Consider the following 13,687-nt stretch of genomic DNA (forward strand, 5'->3'; position numbering starts at 1 on the left):
GCATCCATCTTCATCTTGTGATCGTCGACGACATCGGCAACATACAACTCCAATTTCATCTTCTCTTCTTCAATGCTTTTCATTTTTTCTTTCAAATACTCATTTTCTTTTTCAACTAAATTTAACTTCTCGACAAGAGGTCCGGTTGCAATTTCCGGTTCACATAACTCCTAGATAAAAATATTTCTATGTCAACTTGATGGCCATAATTGTCATAAATGCGAAATGCAACAAATAGTTATAAAAGAGAATATACCACATCCGAATCATAAACCGGGCGAGGGCCGGCGGGGACGGATATCAAGACCATGGCACTATGTATAACAAACAATAATGCAAAGTAAGAAAATTATACAAGTAACTATATAAATCATACATTCATACAAGTAACTATATAAATCAAGTACAACATAAAAAATTGAATACCTAATAATAATCTTGATCGTCGGGTTCAATAAATGCTCTGGGATCAATAAATGCATCATCATCATCACTATCATGAATGAAGTGCTCATCGGGTTCAGCGGCATCAACATGTGGAAGGCCACCTTTACGTAATTGGTCAAGCATTGACAAATCATCTGCAGTAGTAACCTCTTCTTGTTCAGGCTCTTCTTGTTCCGGCTCAGGGGTGAAGTCGGCTTCTCTGTCGCTGTCTACTTCAATGTTCTGGGGTGAAGTAGAGCGTTTCTTGAAGCGTTTTTTGGAAAGACGTGTTTCTTGGAAGAATTCACCTTCATATGTGTCTGGGTTAATGTGAGGTTCATAATCCTCTTCATTGGGGGGAGGTGGTCTAACACGTGGCGGCACTTCATAAACGACATCCCAACCATTCTGATTTGGATCAGTTTGGCAGGCCCACGGTAGATAGAAAACTTGGGTCACCTGTTGAGCCGTAATATAGACATCGGGAACATCTAAATGGGTGCTTTGATTGATTTCGACTAGCCCTATATGTTCATGAGTCCTTCTAGTCTCCTTCGGCCGGAACCAATAACATTTGAAGACTACGACGTTCGGTGGGTTTTCACCATAGAATAGAAGTTCACAGATTGCTTCAACTCTCCCATAATACTCGATACCTCCATCGCTTATAGTAGATACACAACAATTTGTAAACTTTCGGCCGACCATAGATAGCTCTTTGCCGTAGGTACGAAAGCGATATCCGTTGATGTCGTATTTGTCAAATGAACGGACCTTGTAGTCAAAACCATTAGCGACTTGTCTCAATTTGGCGTCCATAGACTCTGAATTAGCCTACAAGTTTAATACGAAAGTATTGTTGCATTAGCCGCAAATTAGACGAAGAAAATGAGAATGGTCTAATGGAAATTACCGTTTGTTTGAACCAAGAGATGAAACCGAGAAAGCTGCCTCCTAGCTTTGCCAGAAGCTCATACTCTTGATGGATTCCTTTTCGATCCCCGCTCCATCAGAGAATTTGGCGAAGTATCGACTATATCAAATATCCGGGAATAAGAGATTTTCAAAGGAATTAGAAGTTGCGAAACAATGTACCGCGATAACTTACTCAATGTACGGCCGCACTTCTGTTAGGTTGTTGAAGATATACAACGAAATGGTCCTCCATTCTTCGACATCCAACGATATTGGTTTCGAAGCACCAGCTGGTGCGAGATTCCCTTTGAATAGGCTGAGGTTGGATCCACCTTTTTAGGGTCGCTAGCATTGTACTGAGGCTTCAGATTATGCAAATGACGATTTTTGGATTCGTAGTGTGTTGTCACGAAGTTTGCCGCCTCCTCAGTAATGAATACCTCGGCCATCGATGCTTCAATTCTACGTTAATTTTTATATTTTGCTCGGAGAGTCTTCTACATCCTCTCAGTTGCGTAGCACCAACGATTTTGCACGCCCCCCCAATCTTGCCTCGGTCGGGAGATGCAAAATCAAGTGTTGCATTGGATTAAAGAAGCCTGGCGGAAAGATCTTATCTAACTTGCAGATCAACTCCGGCGCCAACTCTTCCATGTCTTCTAGCACGGCAGGCGTTTTTGCACAAAGAACACAAAAGAAATAGCTCAGCTCTGCCAGTACTAGCCATTCATCCTCAGGGATAAAGCCATGCAACATCACCGGCATTACCCGCTCAATCCATATGTGCCAATCATGACTCTTGAGACCAAATATTTTCAATTTATCAAGACTCGCTCCCCTCTTTAGATTCGCTGCATACCCATCGGGGAACATCAATTGCATTTTCACCCACAAGATAATTTCCCTCATAGCTGACCTTCCAAGATTGAACCATGCCTTTGGCTTCATCCAGTTCTGCTTTCCTTTCAGTTCTTGCATGTTTTGTAACTCTTTCACATAGCGCCTCTTGATCGACTCTAGCCTTAGTATTATCCTTTGACTTCCCCTCTATGCCGAACAATGTACCAAAAAGGGCCTCCACGATATTCTTTTCAGTGTGCATCACGTTGATGTTGTGTGGGCAAAGGAGGTCTTTGAATTAAGGCAGATCCCACAAGCATGTCTTGTGAGTCCAGGCGTGTTTCGAATTATACCCCTTGAAATACCCTGGACGCTCTGGATCTGGCTCGAGAGCGTTTAACTGATCCAGGGTCTCTTGTCCTGTCAACGGAGGTGGTGCAGAGTTTTTGACAAATCTACCTTCATGAAGTTCTTCTTGTCTTTCCTGAACTTATGGCGAGGATCAAGGAACTATCTATGCAAGTCGAAGCAAGAAAACTTGCGACCCGCATGCAGCCAACGAAAATGAAGAGCTGTCTTGCATGTGGGGCACGGGAACCTTCCATGCACACACTAGCCAACGAATAGCGCATACGCCGGCAAGTCATGCGTCGAGTACATGTACTAGACACACATTATGAAGCTCTTTTGGCTAAATGCGTCGTATGTCTTGAACCTATTACCCCAAGCTTCTTGCACTTCGTCCTTAAGCGGTTGCATGTACACATTCATATTCTTCCCCGGATAGTTCGGCCCTGGAATTATCAACGTCGGGAAAATGTTCTTTCTTTGCATAATCTGTCCAGGGGGGGGGGGAGATTGAGTGGAAAGACAAATGCGGGCCAACAACTGTATTGGGTTGCTGTCTGACCAAACACACTGAACACATCTGTGCTGATGGAGACTCAAGGATGCCTTGGATCTCCTGCTTTTTTCGCATTAATGCATCGAAGCACGTCCACGCTTCACCATCCGATGTGTGTACCATCATCAGATTCCCATCTGCATCTAGTTCGGTTCTTTTGCCCGTTTTGTGCCATGTCATCTGTCTAGCCGTCTCTTCGACCATGAAAAGACATTGAAGTCTTGGTACGATTGGCATATACCGAAGAACATTAACGCGGATTTTGGTCTGTGTCTTCTCACCCATACCGTTGTCTACCACAACATACCTGGAAGACTTGCAAATGGGACAATAGTTCAAGTCCACATACTCAAGCCTAAATAAGGCACATCCTTTCTCACAGGCATGTATCTTCTCATAGGGCATCTTAAGAGCACGGAGGATTTTGTCTGACTGGTACAGGTTTGCAGGCAGTACATGGCCTTTGGTTAGAAAGCGTCCAAACACTGTCATCATCGCGTTGTAGCATTCTCTGCCCAAGTTGAATTGAGCCTTCAGAGCCATTATTTGTGAGATGGCATCAAGCTGACAAAGCTCAGTGTACTCATGGAGAGGACATTTTGAAGACTCCAACATTTCATTGAAGGCCTTTGCAGATTCCTCCATCTCATCGTCCGAATCCCGAGCATCATCAAAGTTTTGCACCATGTCTTCCATCTCGGTACCATGCTCGTCGGTGCGACGACGAACCACCTCAGCTCTGGCACATTGGGCAGACTCACCATGAAATGTCCACATCGTATAACCAGGTGTAAAACCACTCTTCTGCAGGTGTTTGCCCATTTCATCCTCTGTCCTCTTTTCCCAATTGTTGCACCGGACACAGGGGCACCAGTTTTTCCTCTGGCCATTTGCAAATGTGGCTTTCACAAACCCCTTGGTTTTTGTTAACCATTCATTGGCAATCTCTTTCTAACTAGTGCGACCGGTGTACATCCACGCACGATCACTCATCTTGCTTAGCTACTGGACAGACAAGAAATATATATAATTTAGCATATATATTCATCAGTTAATCTAGTTTGTCAATTTTATTAAGTCCATGCAACCTACACTCTAATAGGTAAAGATAGGTCCTAATCCCACCCCAGTATGTGTAGATTGAGTATGTTCTCCATGCTCTACCCCATTCCGAGACAAAATTTCGGTAGCACCTCCTCGCTGTTCTCCTGATACACGTCTCGGCAAAAAGCCGAGAGAATGTGCATCCGGAGAACAACAGGGAGGCGCTGACGAAATTTTGTCATGGAATTGGGTAGAGCATGGAGAACGTACCCAATCTACACATACTCGGGCTGTCCGTGGAGATCGCTGGACAATCCGAATGAGTTACGGTGATAAATATGCAAATGAATGCATATTTATCGATGCAACCCTTTCGGACGGGAGACGCATACTAGTTACGCGACTTAACATGAAAATGAAATCCACTGACATGATTAAAAGAGCGTAGGAGGTGAAGGTGGATTCGTAGCTCACCCTCGGCTGTAGAGGAAGTAGTCGAACAATGGCGGGATCACGGACCAAAAACTTCGACCAATGATGACTCCAAGGAGATGAAATAGCACAAAGCCTGCAAATTTTACCGATCGAGTCAAGAAAATTTAGGACATCACATCACATAAAAGCATCGACACTTCAAACTATGAAAAAAACTTCGACCCCTCGGTGATCCTCGACCCTCGACACCTCGACCTTCTTTTCCTTCATTTTCTACTTCTTTTTTCATCTTCTTTTTCTTCTTCTTCTTCTTCTTCTTCTTATTTTCTTCTACTCCTCCTCCTCCTCGTCTTCTTCTTCTTCTTCTTGTTCTTGTTCTTGTTCTTCTTCTTCTTCTTCTTCTTCTTCTTCTTCTCTCCTCCCCCTTTTCTTCTTCTCCTCCTCCTCCTCCTCTTCTTCTTGTTAGAACTAATCTAACTAACCTAACTAACACTAGTAACTAACCTAACTAACAATAGAAAAAAAAGAAAAAAACAGGGGTAGAGGCTCATCCGGAGTGGGGCGCCGGGGGCGGTGGGTCGCCGGGTCGTCGGGTCGGCGGGGGCGGTGAGGCGCCGGGCCATAGGGGGGTGGTGGGCCGGCTAGTGGTGGGGTGGCGACGACATGGTGGGGTGGTGGTCGGGGCGGTGACGGCGGGGTGGTGGGGTGGTGCGGCGGGGGGTCAGGGGGCGGCGACTGAGGGAGTCATGGATTAAGGGGTCCTCTAGTGTCCGGGATGTGTAATGGGCCGAACTGATGGGGCGTGAAGATACAATAAAGAAGGCCTTCCCCCGTGTCCGGATAGGACTCTCCTTTGCATGGTTGACAATATTGGCAACCGGATGTATAGTTTCCTTCTTCTGTAAACCGACTCTGTACAACCCTAGGTCCCTCCGGTGTCTATATAAACTGAAGGGTTTAGTTCGTAGAGGCTATCAGAATTCATATAGGCTAGACATCTAGGGTTTAGCCATTACGATCTCGAGGTAGATCAACTCTTGTAACCCCTATACTCATCAAAGTCAATCAAGCAGGAAGTAGGGTATTACCTCCATTAAGAGGGCCCGAATCTGGGTAAACATTGTGTCCCCTTTGTCTCCTATTACCTTCGATCTTCAAACGCACAGTTCGGGACCCCCTACCCGAGATCGGCCGGTTTTGGCACCGACATTGGTGCTTTCATTGAGAGTTCCACTGTGTCGTCGACGGCAGGATCGATGGCTCGCTGATGCATCCATTTTGCATCATGCTTTTATATCGATATTTATTGCAATATGGGCTGTTATTACACGTTATGTCACAATACTTATGCCTATTCTCTCTTATTTTATAAGGTTTACATAAGGAGGGAGAATGCCGGCAGCTGGAATTCTGGGCTAGAAAAGGAGCAAATATTAGAGACCTGTTCTGCACAACTGCAAAAGTCTTGAAACTCCACGAAAGTCTTTTTTGGAAATAATAAAAAATTACTGAACGGAAGAATACGCCAGGGGGGCCACCACCTGCCCACGAGGGTGGGGGGCGCGCCCTACCCCCCAGGGCGCGCCCCCTGCCTCGTGGGCCCCCTGTTGGCTCTCTGGTGGCCATCTTCTGCTATATGAAGTCTTTCTCGAGAAAAAAATCATAAGCAACCTTTCGGGACGAGACTCCGCCGCCACGAGGCGGAACCTTGGTGGAACCAATCTAGGGCTCCGGCAGAGCTGTTCTGCCGGGGACACTTCCCTCCGGGAGGGGGAAATCATCGCCATCGTCATCACCAACGCTCCTCTCATCGGGAGAGGGCAATCTCCATCAACATCTTCACCAGCACCATCTCCTCTCAAAACCTTAGTTCATCTCTTGTATCCAATTCTTGTCTCCAAGTCCGGGATTGGTACTAGTAGGTTGCTAGTAGTGTTGATTACTCCTTGTAGTTGATGCTAGTTGGTTTATTTGGTGGAATATCATATGTTCAGATCCTTTATGCATATTAATACCCCTCTGATTATGAACATGAATATGGTTTGTGAGTAGTTACGTTTGTTCCTGAGGACATGGGAGAAGTCTTGCTATTAGTAGTCATGTGAATTTGGTATTCGTTCGATATTTTGATGAGATGTATGTTGTCTATCCTCTAGTGGTGTTATGTGAACGTCGACTACATAACACTTCACCATTATTTGGGTCTAGAGGAAGGCATTGGGAAGTAATAAGTAGATGATGGGTTGCTAGAGTGACAGAAGCTTAAACCCTAGTTTATGCGTTGCTTCGTAAGGGGCTGATTTGGATCCATATGTTTCATGCTATGGTTAGGTTTACCTTAATAATTTTGTTGTAGTTGCGGATGCTTGCAATAGAGGTTAGTCATAAGTGGGATGCTTGTTCAAGTAAGAACAGTACCCAAGCACCGGTCCACCCACATATCAAATTATCAAAGTACCGAACGCGAATCATATGAACGTGATGAAAACTAGCTTGACGATAATTCCCATGTGTCCTCGGGAGCGCTTTTCTCTATATAAGAGTTTGTCCAGGCTTGTCCTTTGCTACAAAAAGGATTGGGCCACCTTGCTGCACTTTATTTACTTTTGTTACTTGTTGCTCATTACAAATTATCCTATCACAAAACTATCTGTTACCACTTATTTCAGTACTTGCAGAGAATACCTTGCTGAAAACCGCTTATCATTTCCTTCTGCTCCTCGTTGGGTTCGACACTCTTACTTATTGAAAGGACTACGATAGATCCCCTACACTTGTGGGTCATCAAGACTCTTTTATGGCGCCGTTGCCGGGGAGTGAAGCGCCTTTGGTAGGTGGAATTTGGTAAGGAAAAATTTATATAGTGTGCTGAAATTTACTATCACTTGTTACTATGGAAAGTAATCCTCTGAGGGGCTTGTTCGGGGTATCTTCACCCCGACCAGTAGAGCAAAGAGTTGCTCCTCAACCTACAGAACCTACTAAAAATGAAAATGAAAATGAAAATGTCCACTTTGAGATTCCTTCGGGTATGTTAGAAAAACTGCTAGCTAATCCTTTTGTAGGAGATGGAACAAAGCATCCTGATGAGCACGTAATATATGTGGATGAAGTTTGTGGATTATTTAAGCTTGCAGGTATACCCGGTGATGTTGTTAAGAGGAAGGTCTTCCCTTTATCTTTGAAGGGAGATGCATCGACATGGTATAGGCTATGTGATGATACGGGGTCATGGAACTATAAACGATTGAAATTGGAATTTCATCAGAAATTTTATCCTATGCATCTTGTTCATCGTGATCGCAATTATATATATAATTTTTGGCCTCACGAAGGAGAAAGCATCGCTCAAGCTTGGGGGAGGCTTAAATCAATGTTATATTCATGCCCCAATCATGAGCTCTCAAGAGAAATAATTATTCAAAGTTTTTATGCTCGGCTTTCTGATAACAATCGCACCATGCTCGATACTTCTTGTGCTGGCTCTTTTATGATGAAGACTATTGAATTCAAATGGAATTTATTGGATAGAATTAAACGCAACTCTGAAGATTGGGATCTCGACGAAGGTAAGGAGTCAGGTATGACACCTAAGTTTGATTGTGTTAAATCTTTTATGGATACCGATGTTTTCCGTAAATTTAGCACTAAATATGGACTTGACTCTGAGATAGTAGCTTCATTCTGTGAATCTTTTGCTACTTATGTTGATATCCCCAAGGAGAAGTGGTTTAAATATCATCCTCCCATAGAAGTAAAAGTAGCTACGCCTATTAAAGTTGAAGAAAAGACTATCACTTATAATGATCCTATTGTTCCTACTTCTTATGTTGAGAAACCACCTTTTCCTGTGAGGATAAAGGATCATGCTAAAGCTTCAACTGTGGTCCGTAAAAGCAATATTAGAACTTATACACCTCCTGAGCAAATTAAAGTTGAACCTAATATTGCTATTGTTAAAGATATCTTGTCTGATAATATTGATGGGCATGTTATTCATTTACGTGATGAAACTGCCAGAATTGCCAAACCTTGTGCTAAAGATAAACATAGACCTGTGGTAGCCATGCCTGTTATTTCTGTTAAAATAGGAGATCATTGTTATCATGGCTTGTGTGATATGGGTGCTTGTGCTAGTACAATACCTATTGACTTATACAAAGAAATTAAGCATGATATTGCACCTACTGAGTTAGAAGATATTGATGTCACAATTAAACTTGCCAATAGAGATACTATATCACCAATGGGAATTGTTAGAGATGTTGAAGTCTTGTGCGGGAAAACTAAATATCCTGCTGATTTTCTTGTTCTTGGTTCCCCACAAGATAGCTTTTCTCCCATTATATTTGGTAGACCCTTTTTGAACACTATTAATGCTAGGATAGACTGCGAAAAGGATGTTGTTACTATTGGTCTAGGTGATATGTCTCATGAGTTCAACTTTTCTAAATTTCGTAGACAACACCGTGAAGAGGAATTGCCTTGTAAGATGAAATTATTGGTCTTGCTTCTATTGCCGTACCTCCTAGTGATCCTTTAGAACAATATTTGCTAGACCATGAAAATGATATGTTTATGAATGAAAGAAGGGAGATAGATGAAGTATTCTTTAAACAGGAACCCATCCTGAAACACAATTTGCCTGTTGAAATCCTAGGGGATCCTCCTCCACCCAAGGGTGATCCCGTGTTTGAGCTCAAACCTTTACCTGATACCCTTAAATATGCTTATCTTGATGAAAAGAAGATATATCCTATTATTATTAGTGCTAACCTTTCAGAGCATGAAGAAGAGAGACTATTGAAAACTCTGAAGAAGCACCGTGCTGCTATTGGATATACTCTTGATGATCTTAAGGGCGTTAGTCCCACTCTATGTCAACACAAAATAAATTTGGAGAAAGATGCCAAACCAGTTCGTGATCATCAACGAAGGCCGAACCCTAAGATGAAAGAAGTGGTAAGAAAAGAAATACTAAAGCTCCTTGAGGCAGGTATAATTTATCCCGTTGCTAACAGTCAGTGGGTAAGTCCTGTCCATTGTGTCCCTAAGAAGGGAGGTATTACCGTCGTTCCTAATGATAAAGATGAATTGATTCCGCAAAGAATTATTACAGGTTATAGGATGGTAATTGATTTTCGCAAATTAAATAAGGCTACTAAAAAGGATCATTACCCCTTACCTTTTATCGATCAAATGCTAGAAAGATTATCTAAACATACACATTTTTGCTTTCTAGATGGTTATTCCGGTTTCTCTCAAATACCTGTGTCAGCCAACGATCAATCTAAAACTACTTTTACTTGCCCTTTTGGTACTTTTGCTTATAGATGTATACCTTTTGGTTTATGTAATGCACCTGCTACCTTTCAAAGATGCATGATGGCTATATTCTCTGACTTTTGTGAAAAGATTTGTGAGGTTTTCATGGACGACTTCTCCGTCTATGGATCCTCTTTTGATGATTGCTTGAGCAACCTTGATCGAGTTGTGCAGAGATGTGAAGAAACTAATCTTGTCTTGAATTGGGAAAAGTGCCACTTTATGGTTAATGAAGGTATTGTCTTGGGGCATAAAGTTTCTGAAAGAGGCATTGAGGTTGATAAAGCCAAGGTTGATGCTATTGAAAAGATGCCATGTCCCAAGGACATCAAAGGTATAAGAAGTTTCCTTGGTCACACCGGATTTATAGGAGGTTCATTAAGGATTTCTCAAAAATTTCTCGGCCTCTGACTAATTTATTACAAAAAGATATACCATTTGTCTTTGATGATGATTGTGTAGAAGCATTTGAAATAATTAAGAAAGCATTGATCTCTGCACCTATTGTTCAGCCACCTGATTGGAATTTACCCTTTGAAATTATGTGTGATGCTAGTGATTATGCTGTAGGTGTTGTTCTAGGGCAAAGAGTTGACAAGAAATTAAATGTTATTCAATATGTTAGTAAGACTCTAGACAATGCTCAAAGAAATTATGCTACTACTGAAAAAGAATTCTTAGCAGTTGTATTTGCTTGTGATAAGTTCAGACATTATATTGTTGATTCTAAAGTAACTATTCACATAGATCATGTTGCTATTAAATATCTCATGGAAAAGAAAGATGCTAAACCTAGACTTATTAGATGGCTTCTCCTGCTACAAGAATTTGATATGCATATTGTTGATAGAAAGGGAGCTGAGAACCCCGTTGCAGACAACTTGTCTAGGTTAGAAAATGTTCTTAATGACCCACTACCTATTGATGATAGCTTTCCTAATGAGCAATTAAATGTCATAAATGCTTCTCGTACTGCTCCATGGTATGCTGATTATGCTAATTATATTGTTGCTAAATTTATACCACATAGTTTCACATACCAGCAAAAGAAAAAGTTTTTCTATGATTTGAGACATTACTTTTGGGATGACCGACATCTTTATAAAGAAGGAGTAGATGGTGTTATTAGACGTTGTGTACCTGAGCATGAACAGGAATAGATCCTACGCAAGTGTCACTCCGAGGCTTATGGAGGACACCACGCTGGAGATAGAACTGCACATAAGGTATTGCAATCTGGTTTTTATTGACCTACTCTCTTCAAGGATGCCCGTAAGTTTGTCTTATCTTGTGATGAATGCCAAAGAATTGGTAACATTAGTACACGTCAAGAAATGCCTATGAATTATTCACTTGTTATTGAACCATTTGATGTTTGGGGCTTTGATTATATGGGACCTTTTCCTGCCTCTAATGGTTATACACATATTTTAGTTGCTGTTGATTACGTTGCTAAGTGGGTAGAAGCTATTCCAACTAGTAGTGCTGATCATAACACTTCTATTAAAATGCTTAAAGAAGTTATTTTTCCGAGGTTTGGAGTCCCTAGATATTTAATGACTGATGGTGGTTCACATTTTATTCATGGTGCTTTTCGTAAAATGCTTGCTAAGTATGATGTTAACCATAGAATTGCATCTCCTTATCACCCGCAGTCCAGTGGTCAAGTAGAATTGAGTAATAGAGAGCTCAAATTAATTTTGCAAAAGACTGTTAATAGATCTAGGAAGAATTGGTCCAAGAAACTTGATGATGCATTATGGGCCTACAGAACTGCATATAAAAATCCTATGGGTATGTCTCCATATAAAATGGTTTATGGAAAAGCATGTCACTTACCTCTCGAACTAGAACATAAGGCTTATTGGGCTATTAAAGAGCTCAACTATGATTTCAAACTTTCCGGTGAGAAAAGGTTATTTGACATTAGCTCACTTGATGAATGGAGAACCCAAGCTTATGAAAATGCCAAATTGTTTAAAGAAAAAGTTAAAAGATGGCATGACAAAAGGATACAAAAGCGTGAGTTTAACGTAGGTGATTATGTATTGCTATACAACTCTCGTTTAAGATTTTTTGCAGGAAAACTTCTCTCTAAATGGGAAGGCCCTTACGTTAGCGAGGAGGTCTATCGTTCCGGTGCCATAAAAATCAACAACTTCGAAGGCACAAATCCGAAGGTGGTGAACGGACAAAGAATCAAACACTATATCTCAGGTAATCCTATAAATGTTGAAACTAATGTTATTGAAACCGTAACCCCGGAGGAATACATAAGGGACACTTTCCGGAACGTTTCAGACTCCGAAAAGGAATAGGTATGTGGTACGGTAAGTAAACCGATCCCAAAACATTTTTATGGCAATATTTCTCCATTTTGGAATATTTAGAAAAATAGAAAAATAAGAAGCAGTCCGGGAAGGACACGAGGCCTCCACGAGGGTGGAGGGCGCGCCCTACCCTACTGGTCGCGCCCCCTACCTCGTGGGCACCTCGTGTGCTCTCCGGACTCCGTTTTCTTGCACGATACGTATTTTGGTCGGTAAAAATTCATTATATAATCTCCCGAAGGTTTTGACTCCCGTATCACGCAGTTGTCCTCTGTTCTTGTTTCGAGCTATTTTTTCTGACAGAACTCAATCATCATGACGTCTCCAAGCGACCCCAAGGACAAGTTCTCCGAGAAGGTCATCAACCCCTACCTCGCGGAGGTGCTGCAACACCCTCAAACCATTGAGATGCATGATGGGTTGCTGCACATCCGCGATGTTGAGGGACCACGGAGGACCGGAAGCGTGGAGACAAGGCTTGAAGCAATGGAGCAACAGGTTTTCAAGTGCCAAGAGATGGTGGAACGTGGACTTGACTCCAATCACATAATGATCACGGAGTTCACCAACAACCACAAGCTGGATGCCAAGGACATTGGGGAGGCCATCTTCAAGCTCCACGAGAAAATCGAGCACCTCCAAGCCCAAATCTATGACCTGCAAAACCAAAACTGTGAGTATGAATATAGATTCAAAAGGATGAGTTTGGCTGCAGATTTAAGGATCCTGGAGACTCGATCATCCTTCTATGATGGTGAGCCTATGCCTTGGAAGATGGACGACAAGCCTACATCATCAACAATCCCTTCACCAGCAAAGGAGACATAATCACATGGGTATGGGCACTCCCCTTGGCAACTGCCAAGCTTGGGGGAGGTGCCCCGGTATCGTATCACCATCACACTCCTATCTTTACCGCTTTCTTAGTTCGATCCTTTTAGTAGTATCTTGATCTAGTAGAATAAAGTTTTGGTATGATCTAGTTTTGAATTTTGCTTTATGATCTCTCTTTGTAATCGAGTCTGTGAGCTATATATAATAAAGATTAGTGTTGAGTCAAGGGCTTGATTATCTTGCTATGATCTTGAGTGAATAAAAGAAAAGAGAAAAGAATAAAAAGGAATAAAAATATCATATTGATCTTATTGAGAGTAATGACTTCACATAGAAAGAGTATGATGATTAAAAATTGTTGGGAGTTGGCAAACATAGCTTTGGTCATCGTTGCAATTAATAGGAAGTAATAAAGAAAGAGAGGTTTCACATATAAATATACTATCTTGGACATCTTTTATGATTGGGAGCACTCATTAAAATATGACATGCTAAAGAGTTGGTGTTGGACAAGGAAGACAATGTAATGGGTTATGTTTTCTTATATCTGAGATAAAGTATATTGTCATGGATCATCCAACATGTTGGGCTTGTCTTTCCCCCTCATGCTAGCAAAATTCTTTGCACCAAGTAG

The sequence above is a fragment of the Aegilops tauschii genome, chromosome 3 (genome assembly GCF_002575655.3).
Source record: "Aegilops tauschii subsp. strangulata cultivar AL8/78 chromosome 3, Aet v6.0, whole genome shotgun sequence".
In the NCBI taxonomy this organism is placed as follows: domain Eukaryota; kingdom Viridiplantae; phylum Streptophyta; class Magnoliopsida; order Poales; family Poaceae; genus Aegilops; species Aegilops tauschii.